The sequence below is a fragment of the Amblyomma mixtum genome, chromosome 10, assembly GCF_055824585.1.
Source record: "Amblyomma mixtum isolate Tamu chromosome 10, ASM5582458v1, whole genome shotgun sequence".
Classification (NCBI taxonomy): domain Eukaryota; kingdom Metazoa; phylum Arthropoda; class Arachnida; order Ixodida; family Ixodidae; genus Amblyomma; species Amblyomma mixtum.
This window is the reverse complement of record NC_143021.1, coordinates 108,592,843-108,607,961: the sequence shown is the minus strand read 5'-3', so window position 1 is coordinate 108,607,961 and position 15,119 is coordinate 108,592,843. Positions and strand designations below refer to the sequence as shown.

General features: G+C 47.6%; 1 long non-coding RNA gene across 1 annotated transcript in view; it reads left to right on the top strand.

Annotated features, from left to right (window-relative positions):
• LOC149326640 (uncharacterized) overlaps positions 1 to 10,182 on the top strand; it is a 233,227-nt gene extending 223,045 nt beyond the window's left edge. Inside the window, exon 3 of the long non-coding RNA XR_016286444.1 lies at positions 9,887 to 10,182. This is a non-coding gene — a long non-coding RNA (uncharacterized LOC149326640). The remainder of the gene's footprint in view (positions 1 to 9,886) is intronic.
• Positions 10,183 to 15,119: the final 4,937 nt, after the last annotated feature.

Sequence of the window (15,119 nt, the reverse complement as noted above, 5' to 3'; positions counted from 1 at the left end):
AAACTTGAGCGTGCACTTTTCACCTTGCATTTTGTGCTGGTCTTTCGAGCCTATGACTAATAAACCGTTGCTACCATACATTTCCGCGCACTCGAAGCTTGTTTAAAGACGAATTGTCATGTCAAGCTTCAGGAGTGCACTTACAAAATCCTGTCTACATCAAACCTAACGCAGCTTTAGTAACCAGGAAGAGAGGCTTACTGCTTGTGGCTATCCGCTTCACATTCTTTCTTCTGTGGCCGATGTTTTGTTGAAGAAACTGAAATTCTCCCCCAGTCCTGAATGTCAAACAATTAAGCGAGTAGCAGCCGTTCCCTGTATCCACAAGATATCACATAATTTTAAAAGTATTGGTAAAAGAGTCGGAGTGGATGTTGTTTTTTCGGCCCCTGTTAAGTTTTCAAGCTTGTGCGTGCGTGGCAACAACCCAGGGAAATCCATACCCGATTGCCGAAAAAATCATGAGTGCAAAATTCGTGAAGTGTCAAAAAAATGTCCTTTATTCCATTCCTCTCACTTGTAATAAGTTTTATATTGGCCAGAAAGGATAGTGCTTAATTGGTAGGCTCAGGCAGCACCGCAACAATGTTGATAACAAAGAGTCTCGTAACCTTAGCATGCATTGCCGTGATTGCGATTGCTCCCCATAGTTTATTTTTGCCGAGTTGTTGCAAGGAACAAAGACCAGCTGTGTCGTTAAATAATCGAGGCTTCGAATATCAAGGAGTATGGTGATACATGTGTAAGTGTTGCATCAGTATCAGTAGGGATCCGGGTGCATGAATGAGCTGTATGCGTTGTTTTCTATTTTGGTGCCTGAATGTATTTATATGCGCAGCGTGCCAAATAAATGTCAGTTGTTAGTTCAGCGCTGTGTTGTCCGTTTCCTTCTTTCTTCCGCTCTCTTCTTTGGCCTTCGGCCTTGCGCTGTCTCAATCAAACCCTTTCTTGGCTCGTGGGAGTGCATCCAGCAAAGATGGCCTCGGTAGAACATGAGCTTAATATCTAAAAAAACACACCACCTAATTTTCTGGTAGTTCATGGGCAAAAGCTAAACCTTTTCCCAGTTGATTAATAGTAATTGAAACCGCTGGAACAATATGATCACGGGGTGCAAAGTTCCCTGACCTTAAAATAATTAAAAAGACATCGAAATATCTAAAGACCTTAAAAACTGGCCCCTCTTCAAAACCCAATGCAAATGGGCGGTCAAATGACGATGAAAACATGTCCCACAAAATGGGAGTTACACATGAGCAAACACACATGCCTTTACGCTACAGAAGGAGCTGCTGTCATGAGAGGTAAAAGTGACCTGCAAGTAGTAATCCAATAATTTAAGTAAAATTGTCTACTGAGATCACAGCTAGAATCCCGGGCATCACGAAATTCACGGTATTATCAATAGTGACCAAATAATTTACATATATGCAGAACAACACTGCAACAACACCACATCAGTGCATGTCTTGAGATTCCCTATCTTTCCGAATGCCAGATGCACTCAGTGGAAGTACGAGACATAACATTTTTATCCATTTACTTGGGGTATGTTCCTTGCAGCGTTCAAATCACTGAGCCACATTTTTCCTCTTTTTTCATTCGTACTAAGGGACCGCCTCCTCTGTTTGGTTAATTGCGTGCAAGGCCCCGTCGCCGGACGCATTGTGCACCACACATGCGAAGGTGATTCGCGATTTATCGACGAGGCAACTGCGGCTGCGGCGGGCAGTGCCCGACAGCGCCGCAGCCACGCCTCCCGAAGAAACGCGGGGGAAGAGTTGGCGCCTATGCAAATTCTCTGCTGCGGGTTGGCGCCCCTCCTCTCCTGCCCTCTTTCTGCACAAACGTGGGCACTCTCTATCCGCTCTTTTGCTTCTGCGACTTCTGAGAGTGGGCTGCAGCCTAATGGCATGTTTGCTTAGTCGGAGAGCAAATACTCCCCTAATGGCGAGCTGCCAGACTGCGTCGGCATGACGGATGAAGTGCAAGCCTCTTGAATGACAGTCATTTGGAAGCTTGAGTTGCGCACCCAGAACAGCAGGAGCACTGCCTACCGCGCCGCCTGTCTTTGCGCTTGTTTTCTGTCCCATGTGTTGCTCTGCCTTCATTCTGCGTTGTGTGCGTGCAAACGTTTGGACAACTTGCTTCTCTTTTCACTTTCCTCAAACTACTGAAGCAGAAGCTTTCTTTGTTTTGTTTTCTTAATTGTCTCAAGGTAGTTTAGATCCTCTTCCACCGACGCGAAGAGGCGCGTCCAAATCAGTGGAGCGCCTATGGCTGCACCTACTGCCCTTCTCAAGCTAGCTTGATTTGTGCGTTTCGAATGCCAAGGACCTAGTCAAAAAAAAAAAGAACGAACAAATACTGTTACGGTAAAATTCCAGAAACAACTGACGGCAAGGCGTGCATAGCTCCCGGGCTTTTCAATTTTGTGGTTCGGTCTGCAAATGAACGTAAATTACGGGGTGGAACGTCTCCACTTGAACAGCAGGCGTATGTTCTTTCTTTTCTTATTTGTACGACGCCCTGCCGTCTGGGGTCGCGCAGTTATCTGACCTGATACAGGCACCTTCTACCAACTCTCACCGGTGGACGGAATCTACAGAGCTGTGCAATAATTTCCCTACATAAGCCATCACATAAATACTCCTGGAATATTCCTGGATTCCTGGAATCCGCGATGGTATCAAGCACGCAGAAATTATTCTCCCACTCTTATGGCATCCAAAGCTTTTATTTTCGGTTAAAAAAAAACTTGGGAAGTTATTTCTTTACTCGTGCCGTCCAGCGCTTAGCCATTACAGCAGAAAGTGAACTGAACAAAGACACAAAAGTTACATGAATGCGGCAAAGAGAGTAAAAAATAGAAAACAAGTGTGGTCTCATATATGAAAAGGCTAAAAATGCTTTAAATGAACTCAAGGCAGTATTCTATATAAACGATCAATTCAGGTTGACACAACTTTAGTAACTAAACAAGAACTGACGGAATATGCATACTCATAAAAGCAAGCGATGTCTTTGGGAAGGTGGGCTGGGGAGGTATGCATACGTAGTGCATACGTATGAGGGATAAAAGAAAAAATGTTCGTGCAGCGATAGCTAAAACCTACCTAGTGGACATCATAAACAATGGAAGAGTGGTAGATGACAGTGAAAATGAAACGACTGCCTAAAGAAGGGAACAGTACGCTTTATGAAAAAACAGACGGGCAAGTTTTCATCGTAGTCGCATACCTTTGCTAACTGAGAAACTTAGTTGCTTTAATGTGTTGCCCGCAATGCTGTTATATTTTGAGAGAAAAGAAAAAAATTCGAGGGGACACTTAATGTCTGCCGTGTGGGAAATGTGGGATATCTTAATGGTTAACGCTCATATATACAGAATTGGCCATTATCTATACTTAACATTCACAGGTCCCTGGGAGTTCTCGTACAACTCCTGGCGCAGTAGTGCAGCGGTAAACTACTGTCGTGCGATCGCCGGCGCACCCACTGGTAGGGCTTGAGGTGAGACTTCCTTCTTTCTTGCGCGACCCAGGAAGTAAGGCGATTGGAACCTCTTGAGAACAGTAGTCGTTGCCCTGCTATCATCAGTCCTCGTGCAATGGCTCTCGCTGGCTTTCGTTCGTGCAAGGAACTGGCTTTTGTTGCGAAAGCAACACTCTGGCAGACAATGCGAGGCATCAGGTGGCCGCCGTAGCTACGCAGACCTTGTCAAAATGCTCGTGTACTTTGGCTAGTAACCATGCAACCAATTAAAGGGATCGTATAGTCATGCTCCAAGTAAGTGGGACTTAGTTTATTCCTTATTCAAACAATTAGCCTAATTAACCTTCCTTGTCAGACTGAATAAATTAAGTAAACTGAGTAGGAAATTGGTCGAGTTGGGAATCGAACCAGGGTCTCCGGAGTGCGAGACGAGCACGCTAATCACTCCGCCATGCCAGCTCGATGGTTTGGAATGAACAAAGGCGCGTCTAGTGAATACGGCGTCTTCGTTCACTCCTACCTTCCTCCTTTTCCGTTACGGCGAGGTTCAAGTGTCCACCGAGATATGCGAGACAGATACATTTCCTTTCCTGAAAAACCAGTTTACCGACGAGCAAGACGTAGAGCCGAACGGGCGATGGCGTTCTGTGGACTACCTGGCAGTTTTGCAAGATGCTGCCGTGTTCCACTCTTAAGCCCCACTTCGATGGACACTTCCGAGGCGTACACGCGAAGCGACTGCGCGCCCAGCACGCGCCGCGACGGGCGTCGAAAAGTGGCATGCACCTCCATGCTCCTGGTGCTGACTCGCTCCCCCTCGCGAGCCGACTGAAAAAAATTGAGGGGGCACTTTCGCTCTCTAAAGTGCTGCAAGGCGAAAGCGTATCCTGGTGCACTGTTTTTTTTTTATTTTCATGTTTTATTTTTTAATTTTGTTACTTTGGTTCTCGTTCTTATTTTTATTTTTGTTTTATTTTTATTTTGCCTTTTTTTTCTTTTATTTTTTCTTTTCTTTTATTTATGAAACCCATGCATTCACTAGAAGCGCCATTATTCATGTTCAAACCCTGAGCCTTCGTGGGGGAGTAGTAGCGTCTCCACTTCAATTGCCACAGGCCCTGGTTCGATTCCCAGCCTCAACACAGTTTCTAGAAGAACTTCAATTTGGCAGAAGGACTGAGGACTGGGCTAGTTGGTGGTGATCCATCGTAAAAAAAAAACAGCGCTTAAGAAGACGGACAGAGGACAAGGTGATACAGAGTGGCGGCGCTGAACTTGCAACTGAATTTTATTCACTCGTAGGCAGTCAATTTATACATTTACACAGACATGCGCAAAGACATATTTCAAGCACGAGAAGTCAGCTCTGAAGCCGAGGACCAGTAGCCAGCATGGCGTTTGACTCGCCTACGGAAGCCACCAGATCCTCTCAGTAACTACAGCTTCGGAGAAAGGGATGTAGTGCTATCAGGCCCGTGTGCCTGAGCAAGACTGTTTACACGTTTCCCACTCTGGCATTTCATGACCAGTCATGTGACCTTGGAGGCTTCGTTATAGAGCCAGTAACACCAAGCATTAAATCTCATGCTTTGGTCTGCCACTACCCGCCGGCTACGTTCCGTTATTTCAGTGCACACGTAAGGTTGGGTTAAACGCAGCAGAAGCACTTCCGAAAATAGAAGCTAATGATGAATAATACCACAAGAGGACAAGAAAGACGGACAGTACGGTCGTACTGTCCATCTTTCGTGCTCCCTTTACGATATTTTTTATCATAAACGTACACCAACTCGCCATTATCATAAACGTACACCAACTCGCCAAACTTTCAGAATTGTGAAAGTAGAAGATCGGACAACTGCCTCCGCAGCTCAGTTGGTAGAGCACCATACGTGAAATTCGGAGGTGGTGGGCTCGGATCCCATCGGCGGTATATGGTCGTTTTTCTTCTCCCTTTCAACCTTAACTACCTGCCAGCTTTAAATTAGCAACGCTACAATTTCCCATTGACAACGCAGCTTAAAGAGTAGGCAGTGATACTTAAGACTGTTTAGGTGTGAGAAAGCATAAGCACGGCCACTCACTCTGCGAACGCAGTCGACGAGCGCGGCGGCGTTATGTAATTCGATACCAAGCAATTGGCATTTCTACCTCGCCATGGCATTGCGAAGCCGCAGCCGGGACACCGCCGCCCATCTTCTGACCTGCGCGCTAACTTTGTGAACGCAGTCGACGTCGTACTCCGGCCTTCGCTTCGAGGCGCGAGGAATTCTTAGCTCCGGCTAGCTGTGCTTTTGTCTTCGCGCCTTGACAGCTGACAGCGCTTCCGCTTTATGCACTCGTCCATATTTCTAGGGTCCATGCAGACTCTTAGTTCCCCGTCTTTGTTCAGTGAGCTAAGCAGTGAACTCACCCAGGCTCTAGGATTCTGGACCTTCTCAGTGCTGCCGCTTCTTTCCATACGCTCCAGCTCCTCCCTCAATGGCTACATTGGCGCTATGGACACTTGTCCAGCTGGATGGACCAGCGTTGCCGCCTATACCCGCCTAACCATTTTGCACCCCCGTCTCACGCAGCCGGTGCTCTGAAATATCTGGGGAAATTCCTTGAGAACGTCTTCGCTGTTTCCAGCCCCGGTGCTGTCTGCGTTTACAGCGGCCACTATGCGTGACACCAGTCAGAGGGACCCGCTTGCTGTCAGTCCAAGTATAGCTTGGTTGCTCTTTTTACCATGTAGAATGTAATTTCATTAGGCCTACAGTGAATAACCACCGTTAGCGTTGCCTTGCCAGATTGTCAGGCGACACTACAACTATATGACCAGAAAACCGAAGGGCTGGAGTTCAAATCTTCTGCTCTTTTGCAATGTTTAGTAGATAGAAGAACGTGTTTGGTAGACAGAAGAGCGCATGTCCTGTGTCAGTCTTTCTTGTGTACGTCTTATTGCAGCGCTATTACCATTTCTGTCTCAAATTGGTAGATAGAGTACGTCTGCAGGTTGGCTTGCGATCCTCTGTATACTTTGAAGTAAACTTTATCATTCACGACCTTGACCGTCTTGGTGTCAATACTCCACACCGTGACGTGGAGAATGCCAAATACATATGGCGGACGGGGGTTTTCTCCGCTTAAAAGATACATTTCAATTATCGTGCATGCGGAATCCTTGAACACGAATATGTGATTAGCATACAGGATGCAGTGGTTACTGACAGCGCAAACGGAACCTAAAGCTCTATTAATCTCATCTCATGAACAAGACAGCAAAAGAGCCAATTACCCATCCCAGGCCGAGAGCTGAGTCACAGCGCGCCTCGTACAACTCCCAGCCAGCGCACGGCCGAAAGGACCGGTCGGGCAGCTTTGTCGGGCGCTATCGCGTCTAGGCTAATTGCTCTCCCGGCACCTGACGTTGATGGGCCATGTACACCGGTAATCTGCGAAGCGAGATGAGCCTCCAATTAAAAAGGCGACTGACCTCCCCTGCAATAAAGTTCGGCTCGCTTCCAATCAAGCCGCAATCAAGAAGGCGTCTTTGTTGGCGATCGGCGTCGCAGCGAAGAGAACCCGACTGTGCAGTGTTCGTGTTTGCATCCTGCACCCAGGCCGGCTTTGGAGCCCGCACCGTCGTTAATCACCGGCTCATTTGGTTCGCTGCGTCGGTGCGTGGCCGTCTTGTTTTTGTGCTGGTGGTGCGTGCTCTGCGTAGCCTACTTCTGTGCTGCGCTGCAAAAGCTGGCGGTGTAGTAAATGCAGCGAATAGAACTCAGTTTGGAAAACCATGGCATTACTGCAGTGTATATCGCATGAGATTCAAACGATTCACCTCACTCATTCTGCTCTCATGTGTCGTGCGTAAGATAAAGACGCTACCTCCTGCTTTGTGGCTCTGCGTAATTAAGCGTTAACCACGCAAGTCACGTATGGCTGCTTCACTGCAGGGCCATAATGTGCGTAACTATGCTCCCCTGGTGCTCGCCCTTGCTCTGCGAATCACTACATACAGCAATGGACAGATATCTCATAGCCCTATTTGGTTGCTCACTCTCTTTACAAGCGTGAGAGTGCGCGACGGCTATGCACCTAGTGGAAACACCAATTGCCTCAAAAACATATTTTTGCAATTAATGATGTTCCTTCTTACAGGACTCGCGACGACAACGGGCCGGGAACACGCAGCAAGGTGTTAATTTTCAAACAGACCACTAGATCCTGCATTCGCGACCTATTAACAGATTCTGGTGGCTAGGACCTTCACTGCCATGAAGAAGCTTTGCAGTACCCGAGAACGCAAAGATGAAGAACTAAAATACTTCCTTGGGAAAAATGTCACATTCAAAGAGCTAAGTAAGTTTAATCCGCACTGGCGTACAGCAGACATATAATACTTGAAAATACAGTTGAGCCCACTTATAACGAACTTGATCGTCACGCGGCATTTGTTCGTTGTATCCAAAGTTCGTAGTAAGTGGACCACCTATAATACGGGCAAAAAGAGCAAGCGAGACGAAAGTTAACTTTATTTTTGAAAAAAGCTTGATGCATGTCTGCTTCTTCAAAGCTGATCGCATCACTGCCGTTTCTAATTTTTCCAGCGCGGTAATATGTTCATCGCCAAGGCCTCTGCTGCACACGAGTTCCTTAAGCGACGCGATGTAACCGATCGCGGTTGAAGCGTTCACAGCAACCGGCGGTAGAGCAGCATCCTCGTCATCGTCCTCGTCGGTCTCTGGGCAGTCAGGAAGGGCTCGCACTTCACGCGCAATAGCTTCTTCAGTACATGGCTCCGCAATGTCGGCGTCGTCATCAGCAGAAACGAAATCGTCCCAGGCAACGTCAGGTCCGGCCAGCTGCGTGTCAACGACGCGTTGCCACAGGTCCTCGTGCGACCGGCCTTCCGGTGGGTCATCTATGGCGTCCTCAGTGCCTGGGCCCATAAAACCCGCCTTGCGGAAGCAATTTGCTATGCACTCCGCGGTGAGTTCCATCCACGCCGCTTTCAACATCTCCACGGCGGCAAGCAAGCTGATGCGAACTGGCATGGCAGCATCAATCGCGATCAACAAGCGTTGGATGACGCGCCGCCGGTAGCACACCTTGAACGCATGAATGATGCCCACATCCAGCGGCTGACTTTTGCAGGTTGCATTGGGAAGCAAGAAGAGCACTGTCACCGCACTCAAGGAAGGCCGCACATGGTGCGCCGCACAGTTATCCAGCACGAGCGGGACCTTCCTGTTTTTTCGTGCCATGTCGCGGTCGAACTCGACAAGCCACTCGGCAAATAAGTCACGACTCATCCAGGCTTTTGTATTGTTCCTGTAGCGTACGGGCGCGTACCTTCCAAAGCATCGCGGCTTACGTGACTTGCCGATGACAAAAGGCAGCCGCCGGTTACTGCCGTCCATGCCACTGCCGCGTCGTGTCAGGGGAACACAAAGTGCGCGAAATTCGCCTGCCGCGGGTTCGCAGTCGAGCGAAACCGCGCCAAACACCGCCGGCTCGGTCAACTACGGGGGCCCGACAGCTTCGCGTTCGCTCTAACCGAGTGTTGAGGACACAACAGTTCGTTCTATGTGAGACACTGTGCCATTGCCCCAATATATATTTTGACGGTAGCACCGCCCTCGTTCGTACTAAGCGAGCGTTCGTTATATCTGCGGCTGTTATAAGTGGGCTCGACTGTATAGCCCCAAAGCCAATGCGTACTGCTATGCAGATGTGAGATCTGGGTAATTTATTCTCTCTTGCTCTGCGAGTTGAATCTCAATATGAAAATACACTACTAATTTGCCTGTACTCTGCGTGCATTATGCACTGCCGAGCCCTATTTGAGCATCTAGCATGATTTCATTATTTTGATTGCATATAGTGCATGGTCACATTTTATGCATATGGCACAAGGTCTCAGAGAACGCCTGTCAAATTAAATGGTGATGAAAACTTGAATAGCCCCATTCATCGATAGGCGCCCATTGTATTTCGGAACACGCCCGATATTTATGGATATCAGAATTATCCGGCTCTTGCCTTGACTAGCACGTCGCGAGGGCGACTAGACATGAACAGAAAGGCACACAGAAACAGAAAGGCACACAGAAAAGAGCTCGCAGAACAACACGCAAACTGATGTAGGGTGGCATTTTGGGCTGGTTGGTTCGTGTTGCCGTTCGGGTTCATGTTTTTGGTGTTTTTTGTCTATCGTTTTTTGTCAACCGTGCTTTTGCCTTTCTTTCTCTGCCGTCGTCGTTTTACTTGCGCTGCTTTGGTTTTTGATGGGTCTTGCGAAATGGAGGGGAAAGAATGGATAAGGCAACCTGCATGTTGTCTATTTTTGTTTTATTCACCAGATATAGATAGCGGCACAAAGGCTTCAATTCTTTTTTTGCAGGTGCAGCTGGCAGAGAAAAGCTTCTCGGGCTCGTACTTCCAAACCGTGAAAGCCCCAGTACCTGAAATTGCGTGCTAAAAATAAAGGAAATGTCGCCTATTGGAAAATAAGAAACAGCTTGAGAGAAAGAGTATGAGCATAATGAAAAACTATCACTCCCGTTGCATCTGGGAGAAATGCAGAAATCGCGTTACTATCAACATGCAGGTATTTAGGCACACATTTGACACCTGATCTAAATTGGTCTTTTCATATATCTCAGGTTACTAACGAGGCCAATCGCTTCCTTGGTTACTTTCGACGAACCCCGCGACTAGCACCGCCACCAGTGAAATCTTTTGCTTATTTAACACTCACTCGTCCCAAATTAGAATATGTATGCGCGATCTGGGACCCTCATCAAAATAACCTTTCCACTATACTCTCGAATCTGTACAAGATCGCTTAGCTCGTTCCATTTTCTCAGCCTATTTTTACCTTGTAAGTGTAACTGAACTAAAACGCAATGCTCACCTCACAACCTTAGCGAACCACTGAAAAACTTGCAGACTGTGTCTGTTTCATAAGATCTATTATCATCCATCATCAGACCCGCACATCGCATCTCCAATCGCACAAACCACGGGAAGGCCGTCTATCCTCCCACTGCCCGCACTTCTGCGCATCTGTTATCATTTTTCGTTCATATAGCAAGGGACTTGAGTGACCTGCCAAACGTCATCGTGGATCCGATCGACTCATCGTCATTCAGATCGTCCATCGAAGAAACGTACTGGTGAATATTCCATCCGCTCATGAAATACCACTCAATTGGACCTTTTAGATACTAATATATATGGATATATATAAATGTGTGTGTTGTGCGCGCGCGCGCGTGTGTCTTTGTGTGTGTGTGTGTGTGTGTGTGTGTGTGTGTGTGTGTGTGTGTGTGTGTGTGTGTGTGTGTGTGTGTGTGTGCGTGCGCGTGCGTGCGTGCGGGCGTGTGTGTTTGTGTGTGTGTGCGTGTGCGCGTGTGCGTGCGCGTGTGCGTGCGCGTGTCCGTGCGCGTGTGTGTGTGTGTGTGTGCGCGCGCGCGTGCGTGCGTGCGTGTGTGTGTGTGTGTGTGTGTGTGTGTGTGTGTGTGTGTGTGTGTGTGTGTGTGTGTGCGCACAAAAAACTATTTACAGAACACCTAGGTACGCGCTACGCGGCACAAACTTCCAGCAGAATACGCGACCACCAAGCTCGGTAGCTTCCAGAGCGTCCAAAATAGCCTGGTGAGTTACATTGTCGTATGCTCCCTTTACATCCAGTAACAATGCCGCGGTCAAGCGCTTCAAATGTTTTTGGCGCTGGACGGGTGACACTAGGTCGACCACGTTGTCTATTGAGGAGCGTCCACTTCGAAACCCGGACATTATACCCAGATATATGCGGTAGCGCTCCAGGTACAACTCAATGCGTGTAAGTACCGTCACCATCCTTTCCATTGCTTTACCAACACAACTAGCCAGCGCAACTGGACGGTATGATGTCAGATCAAGAGGCGATTTCCCTGGTTTCAGGAGCGGAACTAGACGACTGGACTTCCACTCTTCTAGAACTGTGCCCTCATTCCATGATTTGTTGTAATGCTCCAAAAGGACACGCCTAGCTTCTTGTCCAAGGTTTGCAAGTGCAGTGTACGGCACACCGTCGGGTCCCAGCGATGATGATCGTCTGCAACAAGCCAGGGCGGCGTCAAGTTCCTCCACGGAGAAGGGAAGGTCCATCCGAGAATCGAGACAAGCAGGAACATCGCTGCAATGCAGCGCCGCAGATGGGGCAGATGGTCCTGCTACCCTAACGCAGAAATCCTTAGCTACCTCAACCTCGCCGCGTCGTTGGAATAGTGCAAGAGACTTGAAAGGGTGCAGGTGGTGTGGGGATGTTCGAAGGCCACGAACTACATTCCAGATGCGTGACGACGGTTTCCGTGGATGAAGGTAGTACAAGAGAAACAAATAACACTACGAGATGAAAACAAGTGAACAAAATGCACTAAAAGGCCAAAAATATCATTAAAAAAAGGAAGAAATTCAAAAGCCATTTCAAAAGGGGCATTAAAAGCACAGGACAGAAACAACCTAGCCCTAAAGGTCAAAAAGGCTAAAGGACGTATTCCGGAATCCTGCACATTAAAACTTATCTGTGCTTGGCTCAAACAGTCTAAGTCACGTTTCATTAGCGCTATCGAGGGTGTGCTAACACAATCTTCACTTAGCTTTAGAATGTGGGCGGCTTCTATGATTGCGCGTGTGGTTTGATGCGCATTTCTCGCGATGACAGAGCATTCATGAAGGAAAGGCTCACAGGAACTGGAGTGGCACTTTAAGCAGTGAACACCGAGGTTTTTTTTTTTTTGACAGTGTTAAAAACATTATTCGACTGCTCCATACGACGCTCATTGAGGCAACGTCCGGAAACCCCACGTAGGCATTGCCACAGCTCAAGGCAATCAAACTACGCCAACCTCGCAAGGAACGAAGGGTGCACGGTGCCTAACAAGGCAGGCTGGCTCTCTCAAAGACGGGGCATTCACTCTGCGACAATGCTTGGATAGCTTGTCGGGCGCCAAGAACACCACTCGGACACCTGCCTTTTGTCCAATTATTTTGAGCCTGTGAGAGAGACCATGCAGGCACGGCACCACAGCGACTTAGTGTTGGTGGTCTCGAGCAGCACTCACTTGGCTCCCTTGGAGTTTCCTCATGAGGGAGCCGGCTACTGAGTCAGCAGGCGCTCGGGGTAGCCAGCTTTTATCAGCCGCCGATCCTGCTCTTTCAGGTTATGGTCCATGAAGTAGACACAAGACTTCAATAAGGCATTTGTGAAACAAAGGTTGACAATGCCCCTCTGAGCGATCTTAGAGTGAGCTGAACTGCAAGGCAACAAGTTCTTGCCCCCTCTTGGCTCATACAACCAACACAGGTGATTTTGTGCCCTCGATAGCCTCAAGTCAAGAAAGCGTAAAGACCCCTTCTCGGGTAACTCAAGGGTCAAAACGATGGGCGAGAGGTACCGTTCAAACACATAGAGCACTACTGAAACTGAGCTATTTAAAGTACATTCATTACTGGCCAACAGGATTAAGTAGTCGTCCACGAACCAGAAAGCCTGCACGGTAGCTGACGAAGAGAGCTTCTCTTCTATGAGTCGGTCATGATGGGCGAGATAGATATCGCTTAAGATTGGAGCAATCCAGTGGCCGATGCACACTCCGCTCTTGTGAACAAAATTAAATTCACCCCAGGAAACGAAAGTGGAGCTAAGATAAACGGTCAACGATTCTAAAAAGCCGCCCACCGAGATGCCACAACAATTCTGAAATGTTACGGTTCCGAACGAGTCAATACCACTTTCAACGCAGACAAGAAGCTTGTCATGTGGAAATGAGTAATAAAGGTCCTTAATGTCAACCGAAAAAGGCATGAGAGTACCACTGCCAGCTTAGCGAAATTCAAAAACTTCTCTCGAATCCTCCAAAATGAAAAGATCATCGATTGTCAAAACCTTGAGTTTCATTTGAAGAAACTCAAGGGAAGAAGAAGGGATTTCTGCCAATGCCCTTTTCAATAACGATTACCCTCAAAGGGCAGTCAACTTTATGTGTATTTGCTGCGAAAAATACGTCTAGGCTTTTCTTGTGTGCAGCATCTATGCTTGCAACCAGTCTGTCAAGATTTAGGCGCTTGCAAACCTGCTTAGCCTTTGATTTCACCCTAGAAAGATGAACCTTATCACGCCGTACGAAAACAGGTGCTAGAGCTTCAGCAGCTTTTTTACCAAACAGATCTTTGGGTAGATCTTTGGGAGATCTAGGACAGATCTAGATCTTTGGGAGATAAGAAAACCATCCTCCTTATCTGCAACTAAAAGCGAAAGTTGATGTCGTCTTAGAAATGACGCGACGTAATTGATGGGCCCAGTTTTGTCCTGGAAACTGTAGCGAGACAAAAACTGGACGCCTTGAGAGAGGCAGCTAGAAAATTCAGAGTCTGGAGCACGATTTGCCACTTGCCTCACCAAGCTAAGTAGTTCTGGAGGCGGCTTATTGGGCTCGACGGCGTATTTCGGGCCTAGGCTGAGAACGCGAGTCACTTTGTCCGGCAGCACCACATTCGCGAGCGTATGCACCTTGTTGTTGAAGCCGGAGGTCTGTTTCGGTGTGATGGCACGTAGATAGCAGATCTTGTACTATTCAAAGATTCTTTGCTGTATTTGTCTTCGTTTTAAATTTGTGTAAATTATACGTGGTGTCTCACTGGAGAACATTATGTTTGTACGCTCCCCATTAGCGAACGGGAAAGATTTCTCTACAGCTGACCAGTCTGTACTCTGAGATGAGAAACAAAGGTTGGAACCAGCGGAACACAGACGAAGGACAAGAAAAAAGGAGGAGCACACAGCACACCGCTGGACTTGCAACTGATTTATTGCCAAGAAAACTGCCTCGCTTAAAAGTTTCCCTGCGCATGCGCATACTCTGGACGAAGGGATCGACTGCATTAAGATAAAAGAAAGTTATATTCTTTACCCGTGATAAAAACCGAGGGATCGCTGACACACATCTGGTTGTTTTTTCTGATTAAAAACGCTTCCAGAATTTAACGCTCGCGTCTTGTTCTCCCCCGACCGATAAAGCTCGTGCTGTGAAGCAAAGCAGAACATCCTTTGCATACCTTAACATGCAAGGCTAAATTGCTTCCAGTGCCTGAATTGAACGTTCAATATGCAGTACCGCTGGGTACCCACCGGTTTTCTAATTGCTTAAGAATATTCGCCTTGCTCGTGCTGGTCTCTACTGGAGTAAAATGCTAGGAAAGGGTCTTTGGTCACTCTCCGCCTTTGATAGCATAAAGAAAAGTAGGCTAATGACCCGGATGATTTGTATATAACAGAATCATCCTTCGTCACCCGAGTCATCGACTTTGCGAAACCCAAGCTTTACGAGGGTCTTGAGTTTTATAAAACGTGACATTGCAGACGCCGACCACAACATAGAAAAGAATGCACAAAAGACGTTTCGGCTCCCATACGCCAGCCTTGTTCACGGTAAAAAGGAGACGCGGGTGCGCGAGCTTATGTATGCTTGAAAAGGGGGCCCAAGGAGCATGCGTAAGCAGTTGTCAGATTTCCGCAGTTTCGGCTCCGGGTGTGACAGGTCGTTTGTGTCATCAAAGATTCCAGGTGAAGGCTAGGGAATTTATTATTT